Source organism: Triturus cristatus, chromosome 5_2 (genome assembly GCF_964204655.1).
Source record: "Triturus cristatus chromosome 5_2, aTriCri1.1, whole genome shotgun sequence".
Taxonomy (NCBI): domain Eukaryota; kingdom Metazoa; phylum Chordata; class Amphibia; order Caudata; family Salamandridae; genus Triturus; species Triturus cristatus.
The window spans coordinates 215,975,781-216,002,059 of NC_140588.1; the positions used below are offsets into that span (position 1 = coordinate 215,975,781).

The following is a 26,279-nucleotide window of genomic DNA, read 5'->3' on the forward strand; positions in this document are numbered from 1 at the left end:
GCTTGCCCTGCTGTATAAAAATAGCGAATTGCGATTTACTTCTCAGCAGAATATAACCGATTGAGTTCAAAGGGATGAGGGGATGAGGCCAGGCCTGCAAGCATGGCTATTATGGGAAACCTCTAAAATCCGATGCACTAGATAAAAGGAGCGAAAACTAACCTGAGCACAAAAACACACTTCTATCTGGATTGCCTGGGCCTTGCTCACATACGGGGAAGGAGGTCTTATTTCAGATGTCTTGCATCATTTTCACGTTGGCCATTTTTTATTTTAGACCTTCAATCTGCGGTGGCAATGACCGCTGTTTACAGTTAGAGCAAAGCATGCCATTCTAAGAGTTTTCAAGTGTGTGTTTTTAATGTGATAAAATATCTTTTTGTATACTTTGTGGATGTTAGACACTCAACTGAAGCCTGGTGGCAATACGTGACAAGTGAATTTAGAGGAAATTACAGGATTGGGTTGCACATAACTGACTAACTTATCCACCACTTAAAATGTATTTGCATGTTTCCCTATACTAATTCAACACTAATCCTCTATGGGTCCCGGAGTAGCGTGCTACTCGCCGAAAAAGCGCTTCGACGCCTCGTCAGGCAATGTAATTACAATACAATACAATACATACCATTAATCTCTGCTGGTAGGAATCAAGATGATACAATCAAACAGGTTACTTACCTTTGGCATCACTCTTTTAGGTGGATACTCTAATCTAACTGCACACTCTTCACTCACCTTGACAATTTCAGGCATTTATGTACAACTCCCATTGCTTTTGGGATTGTGTTTATCGAACTGAAAACTAATAACCACTATTAAAAAAAATAATAATAATTTCAGGTATCATACTGGATGTGGATATTCAGAGCAATTGCTCACGTGTGGCCCTGGTGGTGCCATCGGACTCCGCAAAGGCCTTGAGTACCGCTCTGAAAGTGACAGCGCAGTCGTATCTGGGTGCAGCAACGTCAGTTTTGTTTTATACTCCACTGCGCCCTTAGATGTGGACTAATCATGGCAAACTGGAGGAGACAGTGTGCTGAACCTTGGGGCCTCCTCCCCCCCCCCCTCCTCCACAGAATGGGGAGGTGGGAGGGTGGTGAGGAATCTGTGGTGTGAGAGAGTATCCACCAGAAAGAGCACAACCAAAGGGAAGTTACTTGTTCTTCTGATCTCCTCACCTTTAGAAAAGATACCCTAGCAGAACCTCCCAAAAGGTGGGAAATTAGACAAGACGACTCCAACCAAATAGTCCTGAAGAACAAATGAGCGGGCACAACATCCCTCTCAGCAGAACTGAATATCTTAGCAGAAGTGCCTGGTGAAAGTATGCACAAACACTAAGGAAGAATGAGTATGAAGACCCTCAGGTGCTTCTATTTTGAGCAGGGCATAGTATATCTTCAAGCATAGGACAATCCACCAGGACCAGGTCTGTTAGCGCACTGCACCAACTTTCCCTTTCTTAGTACCTGCAAAGCCCACTAACAGCTGGTAATCCACACAATATTAGTTTGTGCACTCGATGTAGAAACTATGGGCTCTCCTCAGGTCTAGGCAATTTAGCCTGTCCTCCTCTTTTCAGGGATGTGGCGGAGAGAAAAAGGCATCCAGGGTGAGGATTGATTGACCCATGGGAAAGGGGGATAGCCACCTTTGGCAGAAAGAAAGTCCAGGTTCTCAACACCAATTTATCAAGTGATGAAAAACAGTCTTGATGGAGACGAGCCATAGAGAACAACTGTGCACAGCCTTAAATAGTGTGCACATCAGACACAGGAGGACCAAATAAAGGTCCTATTGAGGCATAATAAAGGGCGTTGGCGGGAACATGCACGCCCAGCCTTTTAAAAACCTCATAACAAGTGACTTGAATAAAGAGGGTCAGTCAGGCAAACATAAAACGACCAAAAGAGCAGGCAGAAAAACTTGAACTGTACCCACAGCAAAGCCTTGCTGAGCCAAAGATAAAACAAATAGTAGAACGTCTGATTACGTAGTCTTTAAAGGATCTAGCTGACATTCTCAATACCAGGCAACACTTTTGTTCCAATGCACCAAATACATAGCATTAGTCAAGGAGAGTGTAGCTGAAAGGATCCCATCCACCACTTCAGCTGGAAAGTCGAAATTGGTCAGTTGTCACTGCCCAATCTCTATGAATGGAGATTTAGACTGAAGATTTGGGTGCAGTACCAGGCTCTGTTGCTGATTCAGGGGGTCCTCAAAGAGAAACAGGCGCAAGTGCTCAGGCTCAGCAGGTTGAGATATTACAATCTCAGGCTCAATCTGGTGTCACTAAGATGACTGGTGGTTTCTGATTGTTCTCGGAACTTGAGGCATCAGAGGGAACGCATACAGAATTTGTGCTCCACAGAACAGCATCCCCAAGGGACTCTATTAGTGGAAACTTAACGTTGCAGTAGTTTCAATACTGTGCATTTTTTCTGGCAGTCAGAAGATTCAGTCAAGGCACGCCTCACTGGTCACAAATGTCCAGCACCACCTTTGGAAGAAGGTGCCCTCGTGGTCTGTTGACTGGATCTGCAGAGCTCATCCGTCCTGGAATTCAAAGACTCCAGTAGACGTTTGGCTACTGTAAGGAAATTGTTTTTTTTTTGTGCATGTTCACCCCCACATTTTCGGGACTGATGATGCTGGATTTTCAACTCTGAGAACGCACTGAGGCCTGCCTACCAGATCTCAGTGCTTTAAACCTACACCAAGTTATGTTGAATTGGACAAACACATTTGGAAAGCACTAACTTACTTATAAGTCCTTAGGATATAGTATCTACGTGCCCAAGGCATCAAACACAGAGTGTTCATCCAGGGCTGCAGCACTCTTTGTGCCACCCTCCATGTAACAGAGACAAAATGGACTGCAGACTGACAGGGCAGTGTGTGTGACACTGCCAGTTCGACTTTGTCATTTCACCCAATGGCAAAGCCACCACTTACCTTAAGTAATATATGTAATTTTCCCCTAATGAAAGTCTGGAGAGTCCTATGGCCGGGAGATATACATTATCAAGACATATGATTTTCTAGATGTCTGAACAGCAACACTTTCAAATTGTCGCTTTGCTGTGGAAGGGTTAAGAGCCCCATTGTCTAACACAGGGTTACCGGCTGGCACCCCGGTCCGGCTAACTGCTCAATGGGACAATCTAACTACAATGAGTAAGGTATCAAATTAATTGCAATATAAAATCCGACCTGATGCCCAGGCCAGATTTAAAGTCACTATTAAGGATAAGCAACTTTTAGAACGTCGTCACTCTGCACTCCAGCTAGTCCAGTGATCTCACAAAGGCACTGACAAACAGATGGGTTTCTGACCACCTGGAGAAATGTGTGAACAACTCCCAGGCCCAGGAACTAAGGCAGTTGCCACAGAGCAAGGTGTTACCTCCTCTCCCAGAAAGCCACTTAGGGTGTTAGCCCAAAAAGCAGGCTTCTAAGGTGAAGCGACGTTTGAAGGGCAGCTGCGGCTGGACAACATCCCTGAGCCGGATGCCTTTTGTTCCTCCAGGCACTTAGGGGACAGAGCCAAGGAAGGGGAAACCAGTGCCCAAACAGGTTTTCCCATGGGCGTGTGGACCACTGGTAGGGTAGCCACACCTCTAGGGTGGGCTACCCTGCTCTTGACGACCGGGGAAGGGTTGTGCCGCCTTGAAGGGGGCAAGAATGGGGTACCCTGGGACAGCCAGATGCCACTCATCACAGGAACTTCATCACTAGATAGGAGGGGACCTCAGAAGCCCATTGGGTAGTGACTGAATGGTCCCCACAGGACACTTTCCTGGGATAAGAAGGGTACCTCTGGCGACCTGCCCCTCAGTTCACACTGGAGAAGAAGAAAGGACTGAAGGAGGACTGCCCTGCTAGCCTTGCCTCGCACAAAGAGGCTACACCACTGAGAGGACTGCCCCTGCTGCACTTTTTTTGTTTAACTGTATTTTATTGGCATTTGCATCAACAATATACAAGCAGTTTGCAATGAAGATATCCGCCTAGCACTTTTACATCACTTTATAAATGTGTCCATTCTATTTAACAATGCTCTTCCGGGAACATGGCAGGAACCATGCCCTGATTAGGCCTTCAGAGTGGTCGCCTGCAAGACAGTCTGTCTGTGGAGAAGCAAGGGTATGATGCCTTTTAATGAGTAATAAAAGAGAAGAAAAAAAGTAACATGGAAACTCCCCCCCGCCCCTACTTTGCCCCAACTCCCCCCCCCAGCCCTCCTCCCTCCCCTGAACTGGTGTGCTATTGTAGTGTGTTAAAAAGGTATAATTTGAAGGAAGAAATCAGGAGCCCCCTTCCATGGGTTGTGGTGCGGAGGCCAAGCTGGTGAGGAGGAGGAGATGGAGATATTTGGGACATGTAATCTCGTTCATCTCCATGGACAGAAGGCAAAGCAAAGACTGCCAGGCGTCTGTAAAGCTGGCCATGGCGTTAGATAGGGAGACTTGTATACGTTCCATGCCTATAATATACCACTGCTTGTGTAGCCACCCTACCCACGTCGGTCTCGTGGATGAGCCCCAGTGTGACGAGATGTTCCAAGTAGCTACCCCTAGAGCTATCCCCATTAGTCTGCCCCGTCTGGATCTAAGTGGGTATGTTATGGGGTTGGGTAGCCCCAGGACCACGTAGACAGGAAAGCGCGGTATCTCAGTATCGAATAGGCGATATCGTCTAAAACATCCTTCCAGTAAGCCTGTACCTCCCTACACTCCCACAATATATGTACCAGGGTGCCATCCTCTCCGCAGCCCCGCCAGCACAGCGGACTGTGCGCTGGGTTCCCCTTGTGCAAGCGGGCCGGGGTCAGATACCAATACATTGCAATACATGGCCACCTTAACCGCTGACTCTCTGCTGGCTATGTTACACGCTGTATGATTTGCTCGGTAGTAAATATCTGCCCATTCTTTATTTGTCTGGTCCCTCCCTATTTCTCATTCCCACCTCCGCTAGGCTGCAGTGGGTGCTGCTGGGGCCTCACGTCTGAGCATGTTCATAGAAGTCAGAGATCAGTGCTTTATCAGTGTTTTTGGTGTGAAGCCACTTCTCGAACTTAGTGAGTTTCCTCACTATGCCTGGAAGAACCTCGGCGTGGAGGGGCCAGTGCCGGAGCTGGAGGTAGCGAAAGTGCTCAGTCTCTGGGAGCCCATAGTCTGCCTTGAGATCATGGAAGGGAATGATGCCCTCCAAAGAGAAGAGATGACCTGCTGATCGCCAATCGGCTGCCCGCCAGAACGAAAACGCATTCGCATCCAAGCCCGGGGAGAACTCCTCGTTATCAAAGAGAGGGTCATGGGGAGGGAAATGTCGTCAGGCCCCTGTTGACTGCCACCCCGTCCCATGCCTTAAGAAGCATCCTGGTGATAGGGGAGCCCCGCAGGCCAGGGGGTCTGGGCCCCGTTTAAGGAAGGTAACCTTCCATAGGCCCAGTTGAGCTAAGGACCTGTCCTGGAAGAGCCAGCTCTTCTCGGATTCGGGGCGCTTCAAATCAACAAGGTACCGCAACTGAGCTGCGCGGAAATATTCGAGAACGTTCGGAATACCCAATCCCCCAGCGTCTGGTCTCATATAACTCAGGTCTTTGCGTATCCAGGGTCGCTTCCCTCCCCATAAGAAGTGGTTGATGGCCTGCTGCAATGCCTGTAAGGTAAGGGTGGCCAAACTGGGATTGTTTGGAAGAGGTACAGCGCTCGAGGCAGAAGGGACATCTTAACTGCTGCTACACTGCCCAGCAGGGATAGCGAGTGCCGTTTCCAGTCATTCAGGTCTTTCGTGGGGCACTGGAGGAATTTAGAATAATTTAGGTGTAGCGTTTGAGATACCGACGTCGCTAGCTCTATGCCCAGATAGGAGATAGAGGAATAAGTTGGAATACCCACATAGAGGTAGAGGGGGTGCGTGTGGCCATCGTTGTGAAACCTAAGGATCGAGTATTTTCCCCTATTAATTCGCAGTCCCGAGACCTGGCCAAAGTCCTCCAGTTCTTTCAGGAAAGCCAAGACCAACTGGGCTGGTGACTCCAGAGAAGCAATTATATCATCTGTGTAGAGGCTGACCGTGTGTTGTTCTCCCCCGAAAGGTATCCCTTTTATCTCTGGATTGTCCCTGATCCTCTGAGCCAACGGCTCAATATAAAGGGCGAAGAGGAGAGGTGACAGCGGGCAACCCTGCCGGGTGCCCCGCTGTATCTCAAAGGGCATGGAGGTCACACCATTCACCCTGATTGTGGCCCAGGGGTTAGTGTAGCAACTCGAAATCCATGCTCTAAACCTGTCCCCAAAACCGAAGTGCACCAGAGTCTTGTCAAGAAAGCACCAGTCCACCTGGTCGAACGCTTTTTCCGCGTCCACGGACAAGAGGAGGGCGTCCAGCTTGGTGCGGTGAGCTTTATCTATAAGATGGAAGATGCATTTAGTGCTGTCACTACTTTGCTGGGACTGTATAAACACAGATTGATCTGGGTCGATGTAAATGTAAATGTAGTGCATTTATATAGCGCTCCGCACACCCCCGAAAGGGTCTCTCAGGCGCTGTGCACATACCGCTGTGGAACCCTGGGCACCCCCAAGGTGAAGCCAGGCATCCTAGTGCTGTTGGGGCCGTTGTAGAGATTAAGCAAGCTATTGCCCAGAGTTGCAGAGTGTGACCCATGATTAGAATAGGCACCGAGGCGGGAATTATCGTATCCGGGGAAATTGAGCCCAAGACCCGCCGAGGCGGGAATTGAACCCTGGTCTGGGCCAGACCGGTGCATCAGGGTCTGCCGCTCTAACCATTGAGCCACACTTCTCCACCTGAGAATGAGATGATGCCTGGCATGAGAGGATCCAAAAGTGTCGCGAGTGTACCAGTGAATATTTTAAGATAGACATTAAGCAGCGATATTGGCCGGTAGGAACCGCATCTGGAGGCATCCTTGCCCGGTTTAGGTAGCACTACTATTGAAACGGATAGCATCTCCTGGGGGATGGTGCCAGGACCAGTGAAGGAGCTGAAGAGCCTGGTAAGTATTGGGGCTATGGCGGGGCAGAACGTCTTGTAGAACCCAGCGGAGAATCCGTCCGGGCCCGGAGATTTCGAGAGCTTGAGGCAGGAGATAGCCCCCACCACTTCCTCAATGCGAATAGGGCTATCGAGCATTTCTCCTTTATGGTGGTTCAATGCCGTTGTGTGTGCACCTTCAAGGTATGTGTCTATATGAGGGAGGGACGGAGAGTCACTCAGGTAGACAGCCGCATAGAAGTCCCGAAAGGTCTGCGCAATGGCGACATCGTCGGTGAGCGTAGCGCCTTCTGGACTTGCAATTTCTTTAACCTTACACTGCTGCGTCTTCGCCCTCAATCTGCTAGCCAGCATCCGCCCCATCCTATCCCCTCCTACATAGTATGAGTGATTGAGGCAAAGGGCCACGAATTCCGCCCCAAGTCGAGCCCCACCAGCAGGGCCCACGTGTTCTTCAATTGCGCCAAATTCGAGGTGCCCCCGTCCGACTATGTACCCTCTCCAGCTCCAGCACTTGGGCCGTAAGCTCTTCCCGTTTGGCTTTGCGCTCTATGTTCTCCACTTCCGATAGAGCTATGAGCTCGCCCTGCACCACTGCCTTAAGCGCCCCCCATAGCGTGGATATGGAAGTGTCAAGAGTGTCGTTGATCTCGAGGTACTCAGTGATGCGCTAGAGGAGCTGTTCCTGCACTACTGGTTTATGGAGCATTGCCTCCCTCAATCTCCAGCAGCCCGTCGGCCGGGTCGCGTAGGGGACCTCCAGGGTTGCCACTATTGCGTCGTGATCTGACAGGGTAGCCGCTGTCTTTGATGGCTGCCTGGGCCTCGGCTGAGCCAAGAAGATAATCTAATCTGCCATAGGTATGGTGTGCATGTGAGTAGTAGGAAAACTGGGTGGCTGGGGATGAGGTCCACGAATCCCCTTTCTGCCAACCACCGTTTGCCCTCCACAGAGACCTCCCCCGCCTGGGAATATCTACTACTAGACCCGTCTGCGGTCGTGTCCATAACTAAATTCAGATCGCCTCCCACCAATAGGAAATGGTCATGGGAGTCCAGAATTTCGGAAAGGGCAGTTTGTAGGAAGGACTCCTGGCTCGAGTTTGGCTAATAAATAGACCCGATTGTTAAAGCTAGGCCTTTGATCCAAAAGCGGTACGCCAACAATCGCCCCTTCAGCTTCGTTACTTTGCCCCCCACAGACCCTCGAAACCTCCGTGACAGTAGAATTGCCACCCTGTCTTCTTATCGTGCATGGAAGAGAAATATTGGTAGGGGAATACCCTGGATCTCAATCTGTGCCAATCCCGAGCCAGCAGGTGAGTCTTCTGTACCAGACAGATATCCGTGCCTGAGTTCTCTAGATAAGATAATATGGCGCGCCTCTTATTGGGGCTATTGAGCCCCTTAACGTCAAGCGTAATGATGGTTAGTTCTGAATCGGGCATGGTTAGGGGGGGGGGTTGGGCAACGCGCTCCCAGTCTCATGTTGCTGATGTGTAGAGTGGACCCCAACACCCACCCACGTGGTAACGCATCCCAACAGCGCCATCTCGTGAAATCGTAATCCCTTTTGAAGCACACCAGTTCCCCCCTCCCTCCCCAACCCCAACTCCCAAACCCATCCCCTCCCATTTAGTCCCGTGCACACTGAGCCAAGCAGTGTACCTGTGGTGACATAAGGCAGTCCAGGGCATCTTGTGGCAAAGGCGAAGTGGCAAGACCTTCTGTCTCCGCCCCCCCCCCCACCCTGACATCTCAAACAGCCACAAAGCCCCCTTGAGCCCTCTCAGGACCCATCCTGTGAGGACGTGTCATTGGTAACTGCGTCAACTGCCTCTCTCCGCTCCTGTGCCAGCGTCTCTGGATCGGGCCCTCCGGTAGCTCCCAACGGGCGTTTGCCCCTTACCATTTGCCAGCGTGCTGGGGATTGGCGTGGACTGGGCGGACTTTCTGTCTCCGGGTGCCGGTGCATGAGGCCCAAGAGTTTGTTGGCCTCAGAAAGGGAGTGTATTTGGTGCAGTCTGCCATGCCACTTAAATATAATCCGGAAAGGGTGTCCCCAGGAGTTTGCGATGCCAGCTTCTCGCAAGTGTGCCGTAACATCTTTGAATTCTCTTCGTTTCTGTAGAGTACTAGCCGCTAGATCCTGATATAGGGTGATGGTGAGGTCTTGGTACCAAACAGGATGTTTCAGTCTGGCTTCCCGTATGACGCGTTCCTTTAGAGGGTAATCCAGGAGGAAAGCCAGTATGTCGGGCGGCGGTGCATTGGCTCCCTGCCATAGGCCCACCCGGTAAGCCCTGTCGATGCGGATCTCCATCTCCGGGGGGCCAGCTAGAATGTCTCGGACTAGGCCCTGCAGGAAGGCGGTGATGTCAGTCCCTTCTGCGTCTGGTGGCACCCAGCGGACCCGAATATTGTTCCGCTGAGAACGGTTTTCAAGGTCCTCGGCGTGGGCCTGCAGGTCGAGCTGTTGCTCCTTCAGCCGGATCACCTCCTGTTGTAGCTGCGTGACTTCCTCCTCCTTGGACCGCTCTTGGTCCTCTATGGCCGCCACCCTATCTCCCAGAGTGTCCACTTCTCTCCGAAGCTCATGCACCTCCCCCGCCACTTCGCTTTTCAGAGTGTGGAAGTCCTCCGATAGGGTATTAAAAAGTGTCTCCAGAAAAGACTTGGCGATAGGAGTGTCCTCGTCATCCTGGCCAGTGCCAGCCTGGGGCGGTTTAGTCAGCATCTACTTGAGTGTGCGCTCCTTCCATCCCCTTTGATTCAACATGCCTCCACTTGCGCCCCAGGCAGGGAAGGCTGTGCCCTGAAGAAATTCCAGGGGGCTTCTGAAACAATGTCGCAGTTCTCAGGCGCAATACAGGGCTGGCAAGGCGCTGCGAGCACCCTAAGTGACGCCAACAAGGGGAATGTGCCAAGACCCTTCGCTCCACGCTCTATGCCCTCTGATGCAGGTCTAGGAGATGTGCGCAGTCTCCAAAATGGAACGGTCTACCTACATGGAGGCTCGGGCCCCTCTGGGCCTAAATATACCTCCTCCACAGAGAATGTCAAGGGAAGGTCAACGAGCGGTGGGTATCGCCTCTTCTCCAAAGCATCAGCCGACTCGCCCTGGCCGATGCTCTGCATCGCGCCTCCTTCCCCGACCTGCCTTCACCTGCACCAGGCCGTCGCCTCGCACGTTCCTTCAGAATCATGGTGCGCTGACGCTCCCCTGGCCCAGCCCGCCTGCACCAGCCACAGTCTAGGTCCACACGGGCTGCCATCAAGTCCGGGAAGCTGTGCGGTGAGTCCCCCGCTTACCGTCGGCCTCCTCTTGCCGCTTACACGCTGAGCCAGCAGCTCTCCACCGATCTGCGGTGCGCCCTCCGCACGCCTTTCAGGAGGGATTTCCGGGCAGGGTGCAGCACCCGGACGCCATCCAGTTCACCTCGGGGATTGCTCCCAGCCGCCCACCACCGACCAGGACCGCCAGTCAGGCCTGGATGTTGTGGCCGCACGCCGCCCGCAGGGCGTCCCTACGGCGGGAGCGCCACGTCGCGGGCCCCCGTCCACCTCCAGCTGTTTCAGAAGTCACTCCGGTGGCCTGCCCAAGGTCCGCCAAGGCCGCGCCACTCACTGGTGTTTTCAGGGGCATGCCCGATGCGCCCCGGTAAGGTGCTGGCCGAGCTCCGGCACGGCGGGTCTACACATGGAGCTCTGGCACCGCTCAGGATCCGGCCGCCATCTTAGAGTCCAGCGGGCTCCACCGTCTGCCACCAGCAAGGGTCAAAATGCGGCCCCCAGCCGCTAAAACGCCTCAGCAGTGCTGCTCCACTCACCGGAATTGTCAGGGGCACGCTCGTCGCTTCCCGGTAAGGTGATGGCCGAGCTCCTGTGCGGCGGATCTTCACACTGAGCTCTGGCGACGCTCAGAGTCTGGCCGCCATCTTGGGTTCCAGCGGGCTCCGCTGTTTGCCACCGGTAAGGATCAAAGTGCAGCCCCCAGCCGCTAAATCATCTCAACAAAGCGTCCCGTCGGCTGGGGAGCAGCTCCGCTACCGCTTGGCCGCTTCTGGGGGAATTTGCTGTTATTTTGGGGCCGATTCGGGCATCGGCGGTCGGGAAGACGAAGCAACACACGTCCTACCTGCTCACCATCCTGGCCACGTCCCCCTGCTGCACTTTTGGGCTAGTAAAACTGGAACTGTGGCTCCTGACCCAGGGAAAAGTCAATTTCCTGCCTTCACCAACAGCAGTGACTCCGAGGATCAGTTTTCTGATCTTCCTGAACCAGCTCCAGGACAACGAGCTGAAAGAGCCCAAACAGACAAGTTGGAAGCCACTGCAGACGTCCCAAGAGTGCTGTCAAAGTCCAGATTTGTTGCACCTAAGGGACACCAGCCCTTACCAAAGATTGAGCATCCAACCGCAGTGCTGCGAGACCAGTAGTGCAGCATCGACTGCCCGACTACTACAACGTAGAGGACTTTGAGGGACCCTAATCTCAGTGGCCAAAGTCACTTCATGAAGCCCGTGTTCTGAGAAACCACCACCAAGACATCCAGTCAGCTGCACCACAACTGGAGCATCCTTTTGAGCCTCTTTGCCTGCATCCCTCAGCATTAGGACCACACCATTGTCTTCTATTGCAGTCATGTAGTAGAGTTTAGAATTTGCTCTAAAAACACTTTGTTGGCCAGGTAACTATCCAAAGCATCCAAACTGGCCCCTAGATCTCATCCTTGTGGATTTGGTCACCCAACTCGGACCAGAGTACCCTCACTAGCTTTTCTAAACTTTAAAAAAGTTTACAAACTTTTTGTTGACCAATGCTTTTTTGCGGTTGCCTTTAAAAGGGATAAACATGGTTAAAATCTTTGTCTCCGGAACCCTACGGTGGATTTTGATGCTCAAGGTCTCTAAAAAGTGATGAAACTACGCTCTAAGTTTATAAATTGTTGTTGCGTCTTTTTATTAGTGTGATTTTCTTATTTCGCAGTTTGGTGCTGTTAAATGCTTCACATTAAGTTCCTATGCCAAGCCTTACTGTTCGCAGCCACAGCTACCCAGTGTTGAGCTAAGGTTAAGTAAACAATACTGACTGGACCCAAGATGGTATCTGAGCGTGTACTCCAGAATAAGGCTCCAAGCCATATCATATAGTACACTCAGATCCTCAAATTGTTGCCTAGCGTTGGGATCCAGAACTTATGTTAAGCTGTACCAGACAACTAATAAGATGATAACCACTGATAAGATACTGCCAAGTCGACATCGGGAAAAAGTTTGCAAGTTGCCAAGTTCTGGAAATTCCAAATGCACCTGTTCTCTAGAAGAAAAGTTTCAGTAGAAAAAAGCCTTTTATACAAAACGTATTCGAAGATGGAGAGCAGTAGAATCAATGTGGCTAGCCTGCCCACACTCAAGATCACTGCTCTCTGTGCAGGGAGAAAAATATTACCCTGGAAATACTGCATCCAAAAAAGACCTTGCAAAGGCCCCCAAGGAGCGCTCAGATCCAACTGGAAGATAAGATACCCCCCCACTAACAGTGGAAAAGGGGGTGCAGAGGAGTATGATGACAAGAAAGGGTATGAGAACGAGAGATCAAGAGGCAACTCCCTGTCTGGGAGTGAAAGAAACTCTTCAGTGAGGAGCCCACAACACATATCAGCCCAGCTCAGCCTCTTGGAGTTCGAGGGGAGGAAGCTGGCCTTGGAGGAGAAGAAACAGGCCTTAGAGAAAAGGAGGGTCACGCTGGGGATGAGACTCCAAGAAAATGGTGGCAGAAGAGAAGCAGAGGTAATACCAGGTGGTGCCAATGATCCCAGGTTGTCCAAGGGGATAGTTCCTAAATGCACTGAGCGGGATAACAGACAAGTGGCTAGCACCCTAAGGGAGAGCTCTTAGGATGAGGCGGTTGAGTGCACAACACTGGGGGTCCTTACTATGGGAACTGAAAGCTCCCGTAGGGAGGGAGAGACTGCTCTTATTTGAGCATGAGGTGGTAGAATCTTACACCCACATGAAGGAGGCACTCATTGAACTATTTGGCCTTACCCCTGAGGAGTATATGCAAACGCTTAGGAGAACATATAAGGAGCCAACACAGACATAGGTAGACTTTGTAGATTCCTCTGTGAAGTCACTGGAGGGCTGGATTAAGGGTAACAGTGAGAAATTATACAATTTAGTGGTGAAAGAACACATTCTTAAAAAGTGTACCTCAGAGAAGTCACACCAGCATCTGGTAGACTCCAAGTTGTCTAGACCTAGAGAGCTGGGGAAGACAGCTGATGAGTGTGTGTGCACTAGAGGTGAAGGCAAAAAAGGTAGAACAAGCCCCCGTTCAGGGGAAATATGGGGGAAAGTTTAAAAAGAGTGATAAACCTAAAGAGGCCCTAAAAGATGCCCAAGGGGGGGAGCCCAGAGCCACATTCCAATTCCAAAAGGGGAGGGGGTAAGACCCATCAACAGGTGGGGTATTCTATGACTGCAGACAGCCAGGGCACAAGAAGGGAGATCCTACATGCACAAAGAAATCACCCACTGGTGATAGTTTCAAGGGAACTGTCACTGTAGGGTTTGCGGTGGAAGTTGGCCATTGTCATGGCAGGGGTCAAACTGAATCCACATTAGTTTCCCTGGGTGGTGAGGAAGTTGAACCCTTGGCCCACTGGCCTGGCACTATGGTAAAGTATAGGCAGTGGCCAAAAATCAATGGGTGGAAGTTCAGGCCTTGAGGGATACAGGTTTCCTGAGTGGGTGTGTGTCTTCACCAGAGCACAAAAGGATTTAAAGAAGAATCAAGAGAAAGGGACCAAGTCCCTAGGAACAAGAGGAGAGGGAGGAAGCCTGGAAAGGCCTCCTCCAAAAGTCCACAGAGCCAGAAGAAACCTGACCCTCAGGTGGAAGTTCTGGTCTCTGAACAGGGGGAAATGCCCTGAAGGACTGGCCTGAACTGGCAGAACCTCACAGAGCAGGGGTGGCCCAAGACAGGTCTTGAGCAAGGGAAAGCAGTCCTGTCCCACTCTTCAAGGCCTGAGACAGTTGGCTGTCAGAAAGGAGGAAGAAGTTAGTGGTATCTAAAGTATACTGGGAGGAGGGAATCCTGTGCAATGAGACACGGGACACCAAACCAGGGGTAACCAGGAGAGTGGTGGTCCCCCAACAGTACAGAGAGTTCCTCCTTAATCTAGCCCATGGCAACCCCTTAGCTGGACATCTGGGGCTGACCAAAACCTTGGACAGGTTTGTCAATCACTTTTACTGGCCCCAGATGCTATAAAAGGTAGAGGAATTTTCTTGCTCCAGTGCATTGTCCTTTTATTTTATGATTAATTGAAACATTTGCAATCTTTATAGAGAAAAAGAAATAAGATAATTGGAGCAATAACAAAGCATTAAGTGCAAATAGTGTAATGTCTTCATTTATAACTAGTATCACAAAGATGCTCATGACGGAATAAAATACATAAAAAGAGCCTTTGAAAGCAAGGCATTGAGGGCTATATTTGATGCTCTGAGTTAAACCTGGGGTTTGCATCTGACATATAAAGTGCTCAACAGTCGCTACTAGGAGAACCATAAATTGCAAAACTTTCTAAAATGAGCCTAAGGCCCTAGCAGCAGTCATAGCCTTCACACAGAAAAGTTAAGTGCATAGTGGTGGTTAAAATATATATTCAAAATTGCTGTCTGGTCAAGTGCTAGAGATTAAAAGATTCACTGAGAAAAGAGACAAAATAAACACGAAACAATAAACAACGAGGACGGCCGTAGTGCAGAATACATAATATTGTACAAGTTCAGAAAAGACAGTGCTTGCCGCCTAATGGGGTAGGGTTTGTCTTCCCAGGCTAAGTTTAGCCAGTCTTATAGAGTTCTTAAAGAAGTTCCTGGATTAGTCTGATATATTTTCCAAATTTGCCCAGGTCGTGTGGCTCAGTCATTGTGAAGACAAGATTCCTGGCCTCTTTGCAAGTTCTTATTCTGTGGGTTAGGAAAATCGGTTTTAGCAGGGTGCACTAGGCATTCAGCAACGCCAGGCAACAACATAATAAATAGTTGAACGACTCAGTTTTATAACTGCATAGCCTGCAAATCATGGTCATTGAAAGGGAGGGCCAATTTGGGTTAACCTCTTGATTTGGAGGCCCATAAACCTTGCAACCATGATTTGTTCAAGGCAGGCTATCCCAATAGAGCACTGAAGGTATGGCTGGGGTCTCAGAGACGGTGGATGCTTGTTGACGTATGAAAGTTGCCACTGCTTCAAGTATCACTGTGCTCTTCCGTTTGACCAAATCACTTAACATTGACAATGATTTTGTTTGTATTTCCAAGATAGTTTTAAATGCGGAATGCAAAAGCAGGAGTTTGTTCAGTTCAGACTGATTTATTTGGAGGGTGTTAAGTGATTCGTTTAGGAAGTTGTTCCAGGGGCTCTTCTTTGTTTTAAAGATGTACAGGAGAACAGATTTCAGAGTACTGGGCGCAGCCTTAATGATCCTGTAGTAATATTTTAGAAAGGCACCCATATTAGCCCACTTTTGGCCCTCCAGGTCTAATTATGCAGCCTCTTATATATTGGGGTATCCTAAAGACACTCTTGTACACTTTAAGGTGCAATTTTCCTATTATTTTAGTAAGTTGGCCCGGGAAAGCTTAGTGACCATAATTGGTCACAGGTAGGAAGGTTGCTCTGAGTACCCGTCATATTAGGACTGAAGAGGAGCTTACTAGTACATTGCTGAGCTACCAGAGTCTGATGGTAATTAGTTTGGCCTTTATATTGAGAAAGCTAAAGTAAATGTTTGCGCTGCCATTTTCTAACAACCACATGCCAAGATATTTGTACGATTTTTAAAGGGCCCAAGCTCCAGTCATAGTTTCATTTCTTGGTCCTCTTTCCAAAAGTTATAATTTTTGTCTTCGACTCATTTGCCGTCATTAGGTTCACCTCGTACTTGCGAAGGGCATTTAAGGTTTTCCGAATCCCAATTATGGAGTGATCCAGAAGGACGATGTTGTCTGCATATTGCAGTTTTGTAACTTTGACATCACCAATTTTGAGGGGGATCAAATTAGCCTGTTTTAAAGCCAAAGACGTATCCACATGATACAGATTAAACAAGGGGGCGAGGACCCAGCCTTGCTTTAACCCATTGTCTGTAGGAATTTTCCTAGCAATGACCGTCTGATATAGATGGACCCTCATCCAGGTCGAGGAGGTTAGTGATATTATTACCCGAAGCAGACTGTTTGGAATGCCCCAGTCCTGTAATTTCTTCCACAGATTATTCCTGTCCACCAAGTCAAATGCGGCCGAGTAGTTGATGAAACATGCATAAAGGGGGAGCGACTTCTGATTGGTAGTCTGAAGTATTAGATAGGAAAGTACAACTATACTATCCGTGGCACACTAGAACCATTTCATTTACCTCGGCATAGCAGTCCAGTTCTTTTCGGAGGACGGAGGCGTTTGCTTCATCTTCAATATTAAGAAGGTCAATAAGGTGATAGTTGGCTGGATCCTGCCTATCTCCCTTCCTAAATATTGGATGCAAGATTGAGCCCCCTCCAACTCTTTGTTACCTGGCAAGTCAATGAGCATGAGTGAGACAGTAGGAGTATTGTAGACCACAAGTCAATGCCATCCTTAAAGACATGAGCTGGGAAACTTTTGGGCCAGGAGCACCCGTTGCTCTGATTTTTCTTCTTTACTGGTGATCATAGCTTGACTAACAACACTATAAAGGTAAGAGGACATTTTCACCAGGATCAAAAGCTTAAGCATGCACCCAAGGAAGATCCCCGAGCTGCAACCAGGTTCAGCTGAGATTTCCAGAGGGGAACAAAGGCAAGAAAAGCTTGAAAGTAAACTACTTTCCTGTGCCCAAGAATTTACTTTGTCATCATCTCCTTCAAGCATTCCTTTCTGAAGAAGGTATCTGGTCTTCTGAACTGGAAGAAAAGAGAAAGGCTGACCAGGGACTCATACACATAACGTGGCAGCCTGGAGCCGATAACATATCCACCCTATTGGCTGGAGTTCGGGCCAACATATTGATGTGAACGAGCAACTTACAGCTCGAGACTATACAGTGCCAAATGAATTCATAATTATACTGCTACTGATCACAATGTAATGTGGATTCCTTAGCTGAGGAGATTCAATACTAAAAAACTAACCTTTCAACACCAGTAAAGGCAAGGCAATGGAAAGGTAAAGAGATACAATAATGGGTGAGGTAAGAGTACTAAGAAGCTTTAGTATATCCCTTCAAACAGCGTTGTATCCAATAAAGGTAAAGAGCCTGAGAGGTACCATCGAGAAGGGTAAGAAAATAAATTACTTACATGTAACTGCAGTTATACAGTATTGGTATCTTTCATAGAGTCACGTACTTAAATCATTCCCTGCCGTCGAAGTAGGAGTCCCACGGTACTATATTAAAGCAGTTAGTATAACTAACATAGGCTATTAAATTCATGGCCTAGTGCCATTATAGCCTGTGTCCTTTGTAAAGCAAAAAAAAGGACCAAACTTTATCTATAACCAATCAGGTCGTAGCACCTTTTAAAAAACTCAGGAAAGGCTGATTTCCTCAGATCTTCACAGCAAGTCGTGTGTAAAGGGAGTCTCCCTAAGCTCCGAGCAGTTTTTTCATCTGAAAAGCTATTTTCAACCTCACTGTTCTACTATGTCTGACAGAAAAGGCCTTTTTCGTAAATGTAAGACCTGTGGGAATGAGAGAGTTCATGTGGATGACCCATATAAGGACTGCATTTACTCCCTCGTTATGTTATGTTACTGCCATTTGAAAGCGCACATCAAACAGAGGGTCTCTTGGCGCCTTCATCCATAAGGCTGGAGTTGAAGCGATGCCCCTGGTGGAATGTGCCCTCACTCGTCCCTGAAGAGAACACTTAAATTTGACATGACAGAAAGAAATACAGGCTGCAAGCCAACAGATAAGCTATGATTGTACAAGGCTTGACCTTTTCTCGGTTGACCAAATGACACAAATAGCTGGTCCGATGTGCGTATGTCTTTTGTCTGCTCTATACAGAATTTGAGATCTCTACGCAAATCTAGAGAATGTAATGATCTTTTTTTCGTTGAAGATGGATTCGGAAAGAAGGATTCAAGAATAACAGGTTCATTTAGGTGAAAGTCAGTAGGAACGTTTGGAATGAATTTAGGACTGGATCTGAGAATTACTTTGTCCTTCGTGAACCGAAGAAAAGGTTCTCTGATGGTGAATGCCTGAATTTCTCCCACTCTACCAGGGAATGTCAGAGCCAGGAGTAGTGTTTTTTTATATGAGACAAATTTTAAGTCTGATTTATGTATAGGCTCAGTAGGAAATTACATCAGCTGGTCGAGAACTAAATTAAATTCCCTTGGAACTGGAGGATGTCGAAGAGGTGAAAATGCTCTGAAGAGACCTTTCATAAATTGTTTAATAAGTATTTGGGAAAACAGAGTAGACTTTGAGGCTTCAGTTCTCATAAATCTCAAGATTGCGGCAAGATGGACCCTGACTGATGAATACTGGAGTCTACTCTTGGCTAAATTCAACAAATATGAAAGAATTTGAGTAGGTTTTACTTGAAGTGGATGATGACTATTATCCCTTAGCATTGTAAGTCTTATTGGTCGCTGGGGCTCGAGTCTGCGCCAGACAGTGGCGTAACAAATCTTGAGGACCCCCCCCCTGCAAAGTACATGCAGGGCCCCGGCCTGGAGCTTGAGCCCCTCCCCGCACTGTGGGGGCCTTTGTTATGCCACTGGCGCCAAAATATCTTTGCATTCTTCTGAGATTATAGACGGCTGAATCCTTTGGTCCTGAAGAAAGCCAACCGATTCCATCTGAAACCTATTGATCGACCTTTCACCAGGTGCATTGGACCAATAAACGTCCATATAAGCACCATCTGCCTTTTTAACCTTATCCCTCCCCTTTGAAAAAGACAATCCATACAGGAGCGAAGATATTTTTAATGATGTATTTTACTGCACTTTTCCCACTCACAACTGTCATTCTCTAGAGTCTCCCTCCTGGTGGAGGATAGTCACTCATCTCACTTAATCAAACAAGCAGAGAATCAAGATATACTGCTGTTGTGACAGTGTGGCTGAGGGTCTCCATTACAATTTTCCAGGAGACTCTGTAAAACGAACTATGTGATTAATTCATCCTGATTACCTAATGGACAATTTGTTTCAACCATTTATCTGATTCGATGTTCTTCCATGTGGGAGCAAAAAGGGAAATCCCCCCCCCCCAACTTTTGAGGCCCAGAAGGAAAAGGGGGATATGAGCTAATCGCTTTTCTGATTGTCATGGTTTCAGGTTTGGGAAGAACCTCTCTAACTTCCTTTTTTTAATAAAAAAAAAAAACACTTATTAAGCTTTTGCACGGAAAATAGGCGATAGGTATGGAAAGTACAGTATCATAAATGGGTTCAGGTATTGAATATACAATGCCCCATTGGAGTGGTGCCTTACATATGGTTGCGGTGACATCCAAGGAGAACATATGTTGATTGTTCAACAAGCACAGCACTAACAGTTCCGAAGCTAAAATCTATCTCCAATGCGGGAGGTGCATACATGGGGCATAGTGGACATAGAGCTCCTCAATTCCGCCACAGCCCCCATCAGGTGCATGCACAATGGTCCAGCACCACTCCATACACACACAGTAGGTGGCGCGAGGCTCAATGGGGGCAGGGGCATCCCAGGAATGGCATTGGGTGCAATGAGAGAGGGAGGGCGGCGAGAAGAGTCTCAACTCGCTTACCAACCCACCCTGCCAGGGCTTTCAGAGTAGTTTTGCAACTCGCACATAAGGGCATCCCACTGTTGCGCAATGGGTAAATTCCTAGCCTCTTCTCTGGGCAGCACTGTGCACTCCGCTCTGCTCTATTTCAGCATTGCCGCATACCAGTAGGACATGCTCGTCCAAGTCATGACAATGCGCATTTAGTTATAATTAGGGCTAGGTCTATGAAATGGGTTGTCATGCCTCTCCGCCTTCCCCGTCAGTAAATCTGCAGCAATCTCGCTTCCATGGTACTAAGACCCACTCGACCCGTAACCTCCGCTAAAGCATTTAAGACCGTCCCCCATAGTGCTTGTGCATCTGAACAATTCCAAAAGATATGCTCCATATCAGTGTTGCTGGTGCTACATCTAGGGCATACAGACGACTTCCATGCATTTGGTGTAGTCGGTCAGGGGTGAGATAGGCCCTGTGTAAGATGTGTTGAATATATTGAAATTTCGCATTGCGGGAATGCTTACGGGGATAGATAAGCGTCTCATCCCATTCTTTAGGTGTAATCTCTCGGCCAATGTCTCGCTCCCAATGCAGTTTCGTGGGCTACATCAAGTTTTGGGAGTTAGAGACCATCGCACGTGCGGACCATGTAATGAGGTGCCAACCGGCACGAAGACACCATGGGCATACGCAAGATCCCGATAGCTGATAAGTTGGGATGCAATGCAAGACAGAAGAGGCATCGGGCGGTGGGGGAGAAGTGAGGGGTGGGTCCACCCGTGGTTGATTCTGCAGATTGAGTATATGCATGCGCACAACAGAATTATTCTAACAGAATAACCAGGTCGGTCGCAGTAGGCGACAGGCACGCTTGCATCTCAAGTAATGCTGAAAAGCCAGTGAGTGCACAAATATTGGTCAAAGATAATAACATGATATCTTAAGCGGGGGAGCTGAACGGGAACTCTGAGCTTGTTATATAGAACCCATTATGTTATAAGTTGTACCTATACCGCTATCACCCGCCACCCTACACCACGAGACAAGGAACAGCAGTATACCATAGCGCTAGCACACATTATGAACTATGGAACCAGGGCAAATACACAGTCGCACACAAAGTCATAGTTGCACGTTATAAGCATACACTGCCTTTTGCACTTAGCACTTGCTCCACTAATCAATACTGTACAAATGTTATAGTACTGTACATACCATAACAAATGCTACTGTTATGCTATGAAATGTATGTATGGAAACTTGCTGGTATAAATTGAAATTAAATATAAAAACATTCCCCCCCACCACCTAAAAAAATTAGGTGCCGGCCGGAACCCAGCATATGGACTGCTTGTAGCAATGGGTGAGTGAGGTTCTTCGCCCGTAATGAGCCAAAAGCGCTGTAATGCTGTTCGTAGTGTGTCGTCTCTAGGAAATGACCGGGGGGAATGCCATAATGTGTGCGCAGGTGTTTGAAGGGCGCAAGAGCTCTCTCATGTGATAAGGAGCCAATGTGTCCGCTCCCCCGACTCCCAGAGTTCCACACCAGCCCTGCTGAGCAAGTCCCTAAAAGGTTGTATGTACCATACTCTAACCTCTGGCATGTAAGGGACCTGCGTCAGCATCAAACGGGGACTCCTAGTGTAGCTGGTATGTGCAATTGCCAATAAGATGTTGGGTCGCGGGAGAGTTTACCATCTGACAGCAGCAGCTCAAGTACAACTTGAGTGGTGCGGTCCAGTGAGAAGCCCAAGTCAACCAAACATGCAAATGAAGTTTCCTCAGTGTCACTCGTCTTCGCCGTTTATTCCAGATAAAGAAGCCCAGCAGCCAATGCAGGGTGAAGAATGGGGAGAGCAGTACAGCAACCGGCAGATTCAGGAAATAATAGAGGAGCCTGGGGACTATCCCCATCCTAGAGAATGAAACTCGCCCCTGCACCGTGAGTGGCAGCGTGCTCCAGAAAGCGATCTGCGGTCTCAGGGAGGTAATTGCCCTCGTGAGGTTTCAATCTAGCAGGTCGCTGGCATTGTGGTAGATACGAACGCCCAGATATCAGAACATGGTCGACTCCCAACGCACCTGATGAGGACATGACAAAGAGTTGTGGTGGGCAGATCGGGCTCCGTAGGAAAAGGCAAGTCTTGTCCAAGTTCACTCTCAGCCCTGAAGCATTCTGAAAATGCTCAAACACCGAGTCAATGCTTCCAAGTCCCCCACGGATGTAAGTAAAGGAGGACACTGTCCGCAGAGAGGGAAACCGCATGTAATTCAGTCCCTATACACATGCCCCATTCCTTCCCTCCAAGCATCTCAAACGCTGGCCAGCGGTTCTACTCCCAATGCAAATAGAAGCGGCGACAACGGACACCCTTGGAGCGTGCCTCAACTGATTTGAAAGGGGGCCGAGATGAGCTGTCTCGTTTTAACCCTGGTGGTAGGACTAGTGTAGCAGAGGCGAATGAGTCCGGGCAGCCTCCCCGGGTGCGTCAGTCGCGTGAGTCCAACAAACATGTATTCCTAGTCGATGGAACGCGCGCTCTTAGTCTATAACCAAGCAGCTGGCAAAAGGCCAATGGAGGGGAGCCGTTCTATTACTCTATGTAGTCTGCGTATGTTAAGGGCGGTCGATCGACCAGGTATGAAGCCATTCTGGTCCGTATGCAACAGCGTTGGCATATGTTCCATTTGGCAACCAGCGATCACTTTACAAAGCATCTTATAATTTGTGGCGAGCATCGACAAGGGGTGATAGGATGTCACATCAAGTGTGTCTTTGCAGGCTTCGATAGGGATAAGAGACTCGCGAATTGTCAGCAGTAGCTGTTCCTCCTCTAAGACTGCCTGATAAATCTCCAATAATTTGGGAACTAGTATATCTTTGTAAACTTTGTCAAATTCGCTGGTGGCTAACCCTCGTATTGCGGCCTGCAGTTCCTGTTCCATTAAGGGCAGATGCTGCTCCTCTCGGGTAACTCTAGGTCCTCAAGGAAGGATTGTATGTGCACTATATGGGCAAGAGGGAGTGGGTCATAGAGTGCTCTGTAGTATGTTGTGAATGTGTTATGTATCTCTGACTGGGTGAAGACCGTATTTGTTGGGTACTGTCGTATTGCCTCGATAGGAGTCTGTGGGTTCGCACTGCACAAGAGCCAGGCCAAGAGCCGGCCAGCTTCGTCTACCTCATCATGCATGCTGGCTTGGTATGACCTAAAGTTGAGTCGCTGCAACTGCGCTATCAGATAGGAGTGGCGATCCCTGGCAGCAGCGAGGGCACGATTCTCCGATGGGGCCTCATGCACTTGTGCCTCGAGTGCATTCAGGGTCGCTTCTAACACTGTCAAATATTTATATAAATCCGCCCGCACCCTCGGCGCAGCTCTATTACAGTGCCCCCTAGGCACTATTTTAAATGCCTCCAACTCCTTCTTCCTAGACGTTGCTATGCCCCCCTTAGCAGAGAAATAGTTTGTCAGCATTTCACACATTCGACCCCTGAAGCTACTGTCTTATATCATTGCCGGCACCATGAGGGTATAGGCAGGCATGGAGCTACCCAGCACAGGTGTAGAAGAAGGGGATTATGATCAGAGAAGGTGCGGCCTAAATATTCTCCAGCCGTTACATGTGTAAGTATTGCCAAGGAGCAAAGGATATGATCCAATCTGACGAGTGTCATAAGGTAGGGAATAGTAGGAATATTCTCTTGCAACAGGGTGAAGTGCGCGCCAGGAATATAGAAGGGTACAATGTACCATCCACTGTGACAGTCCCAAGGCGGCCGTCACGACAAGGGAGGTCGGCAGGGGGTGTTGTTTACAGTCTAGCACGCTGTTAATGTCTCCCCCAAATAACCAGGGAATAAGCTACCATCTTGTGAGGAGGGCAGTGAGACAGGCAAAGAATTTCCACCGTCACAGGGTGAAAAGGGACCCCTGGACAAATCGAAATTAGCACCCTCTCTGGCAAACCTACAACATGTCCACGTCACTTCTTTTTTTAAGCTGACATCCTCCCCTCCCGCCACGTGTCTCTCCTGCAGCAGCGCGATGTGTTTCACGCAGACGCATGTACTGCTGTACCAGATGTCGCTTGTGTGCTCTCACCATCCACTGAACGTTCCAGGTGAACACACTAAGATTCATCATTACATGGATAATAAGCGGTATCAGTGGAGAGCTCAGTGCCTATGCGTTGCCTGTCTCATATCCTGGGTAACCATAAAATACGAAGTTCCCAACTCCCCTCCCAGGGTAAGCACCAAAGGGCAGTCATCCAAACAATAAACCAATAGACCCATTACGAGAGATTCTCCCACCAGTGCTCCAACCAAGATCCCCCAGTCCAGGGGAGATGAGTAGGACCACCTGAGGTAAGAGAGAAGAAAAGGAAGGGGGAGGCAACCAGCTGCTAAGGGCAGTGCTCCAACCCCCACAACAATAGGAAAACTAACATCTAAAAGGAGGAAAGAAGTTAGGGAAAGCAGGCGGCCCATAAGCCATCCACACAGTCAGCGTGCTCCGATCCAACATAACATCAACATTTTGCAATAAGGATAAGAGTAATCTTAGCCAACAATTGTACCCATAGACAAGAGCTCCACGAAAGGTAACAGGCAGGCAGTATGAGCAACATTGCCAATTGTAGAACAGTAGGCGGTCAAATCATACTGTCTGCTGTTTGTGGGGGAACAATCGGCAGAATAAGGGAGGTGGTGCTGCTGGGCGAGTCAGGTGATTCAGTGTCTGAGTGCGAGTCATCAGTAAATTCGTTAGGCAGGGGGGAGCGGCGCTCCGCCGTTAGGAGTGACACATCCGAGAGTGTGTGCTGCTGTTGGTCTCGCATCTGCTTCAGAGAGAGAGCCCCATCTGTGCGGGATCTTGCCATCCCGATCACGCCATCTCCCAGTGTGCTGCTTCCTCTCTGTCCCTGTTTGCTGGCTTCGCATGGCCGGGGCGGACAATTCATATCATCTCTAGTCTTCCCAGTCCCGGGCATCCGTTGAGTCCATAGAGATATAGCTTGTTTAATTGGCTATCGCTTTGAGCTTTGCTGGGTACAGCAGTGAATACTTAAGGCCAACCTATCTTAAACGCTTTTAACACTCAAAAAGGATGCTCTTTTACGCTGCACCAGCAGGGTGTAGTTTGGAAGGATGTAAATGAGGACATTCTCATAGTGCAGTGGTCCAGCGCCACAAACCACCCTCAGTATTGTCGTTTCGTCTTTAAAGTGCAATAGGCGAAGCACTATCGGTCTAGGGAGAGATCCTGGCTGTGGTCGTCTCCCCGGGATCCTGCGCGCTCGCTCAATCTGATACTGTGGGGAGATAAGCGATGGAGCCACCACCTGTGCCAGCCCCTGTTCAAAGAAGGAGACAGAGCCTGAGCCCTCCGCTCCCTTGGAAGCCCCACAACCCATAGATTGTTCCGGGGAGAGGCCCTCCGAGTCCTCGTCCCTTTCCTCCAGCTCCTGCACTCTGGTCATCAATGTACGAATTTGACCCTCCATGGCCTTCCAATTGGGTTGAAGATCCCAGAGGGTACCCTCCGTCTGCTTCACTTGGCCAGCCAGCTTCTTTTGGTCATCTCGGATCAGATTCAGATCTATTGCCACTGCGTCTATGAGATTACATAAGTTTTGTCATGTCGCCGCGATGGCCGCTAGTATTTCGTCAAACTTGTCACATGTGGATGATCCACCGGATCCATCACTCTGCTCACCAGTGGGTTCACCTCCCCGTGGCCCAAAGAATGCGCCCTAGACCATCCCCCCCCCCCCCCCCCCCTCGCTGCCCCATGACTCACGGGGACCGTCCCAAAGCAAACAATCCATCCAGTCTGCTGCCAAGGGTAGCAGAACAGTCAATCCACTTTAAGGCATCTCAGTGTGATGCGCTGCTAGGTGGCAGGATAAGCAGTCCCGGGGAACCCACTCATGTGATCACAGTTCGCCCCCCTCAGGTGGATAAGGAGCCAGAGATTCAAAGCACCCTCACAGGCACTGGCATCAGTGCAGTGGGGTCCAGAATATTCCTGCTCCCCAGGCTGCACTGCCGCACTAGCCAGGAGCAGACACGCAAGGACAGCCAAGCTGCTGCCAACCGCACCCTGCTATGGCACCAAGAGGGAGGCACCCAGAGCAGGCAGCCTCACATCCACAGCGCCCCTACCGGGCTCACCGCATCCTCTCAGAACCCCGCCGGGAGGGGGAAATGAAGTTGAGGAGGCCCAATCCACTGCCTCAACAACTGGCTTCAGACATGTACAGGGGCAGGCCCCGCCACCCCGCAGGAAGGGATCATATTCCCACCTCCCTGCTCCGCAGCACTCAAAAAATCTCCTCAGTGGTGATGCTGAATGGGGTGGGGGTGGGGGGCCAGAGGGACACTAGCAGCCCCAGCCGTCGCCCTACAAGTCTCCTCCAGATTCTTGTCGATGTCAGGGTCTTCCTGG

At 49.3% G+C, this 26,279-nt stretch overlaps 1 protein-coding gene across 2 annotated transcripts in view; it reads right to left on the reverse strand.

The window, feature by feature from the left end:
* ZNF236 (zinc finger protein 236) overlaps positions 1 to 26,279 on the reverse strand; it is a 1,017,074-nt gene that overhangs the window by 1,793 nt on the left and 989,002 nt on the right. The gene's annotated exons all lie outside the window — the stretch shown is intronic.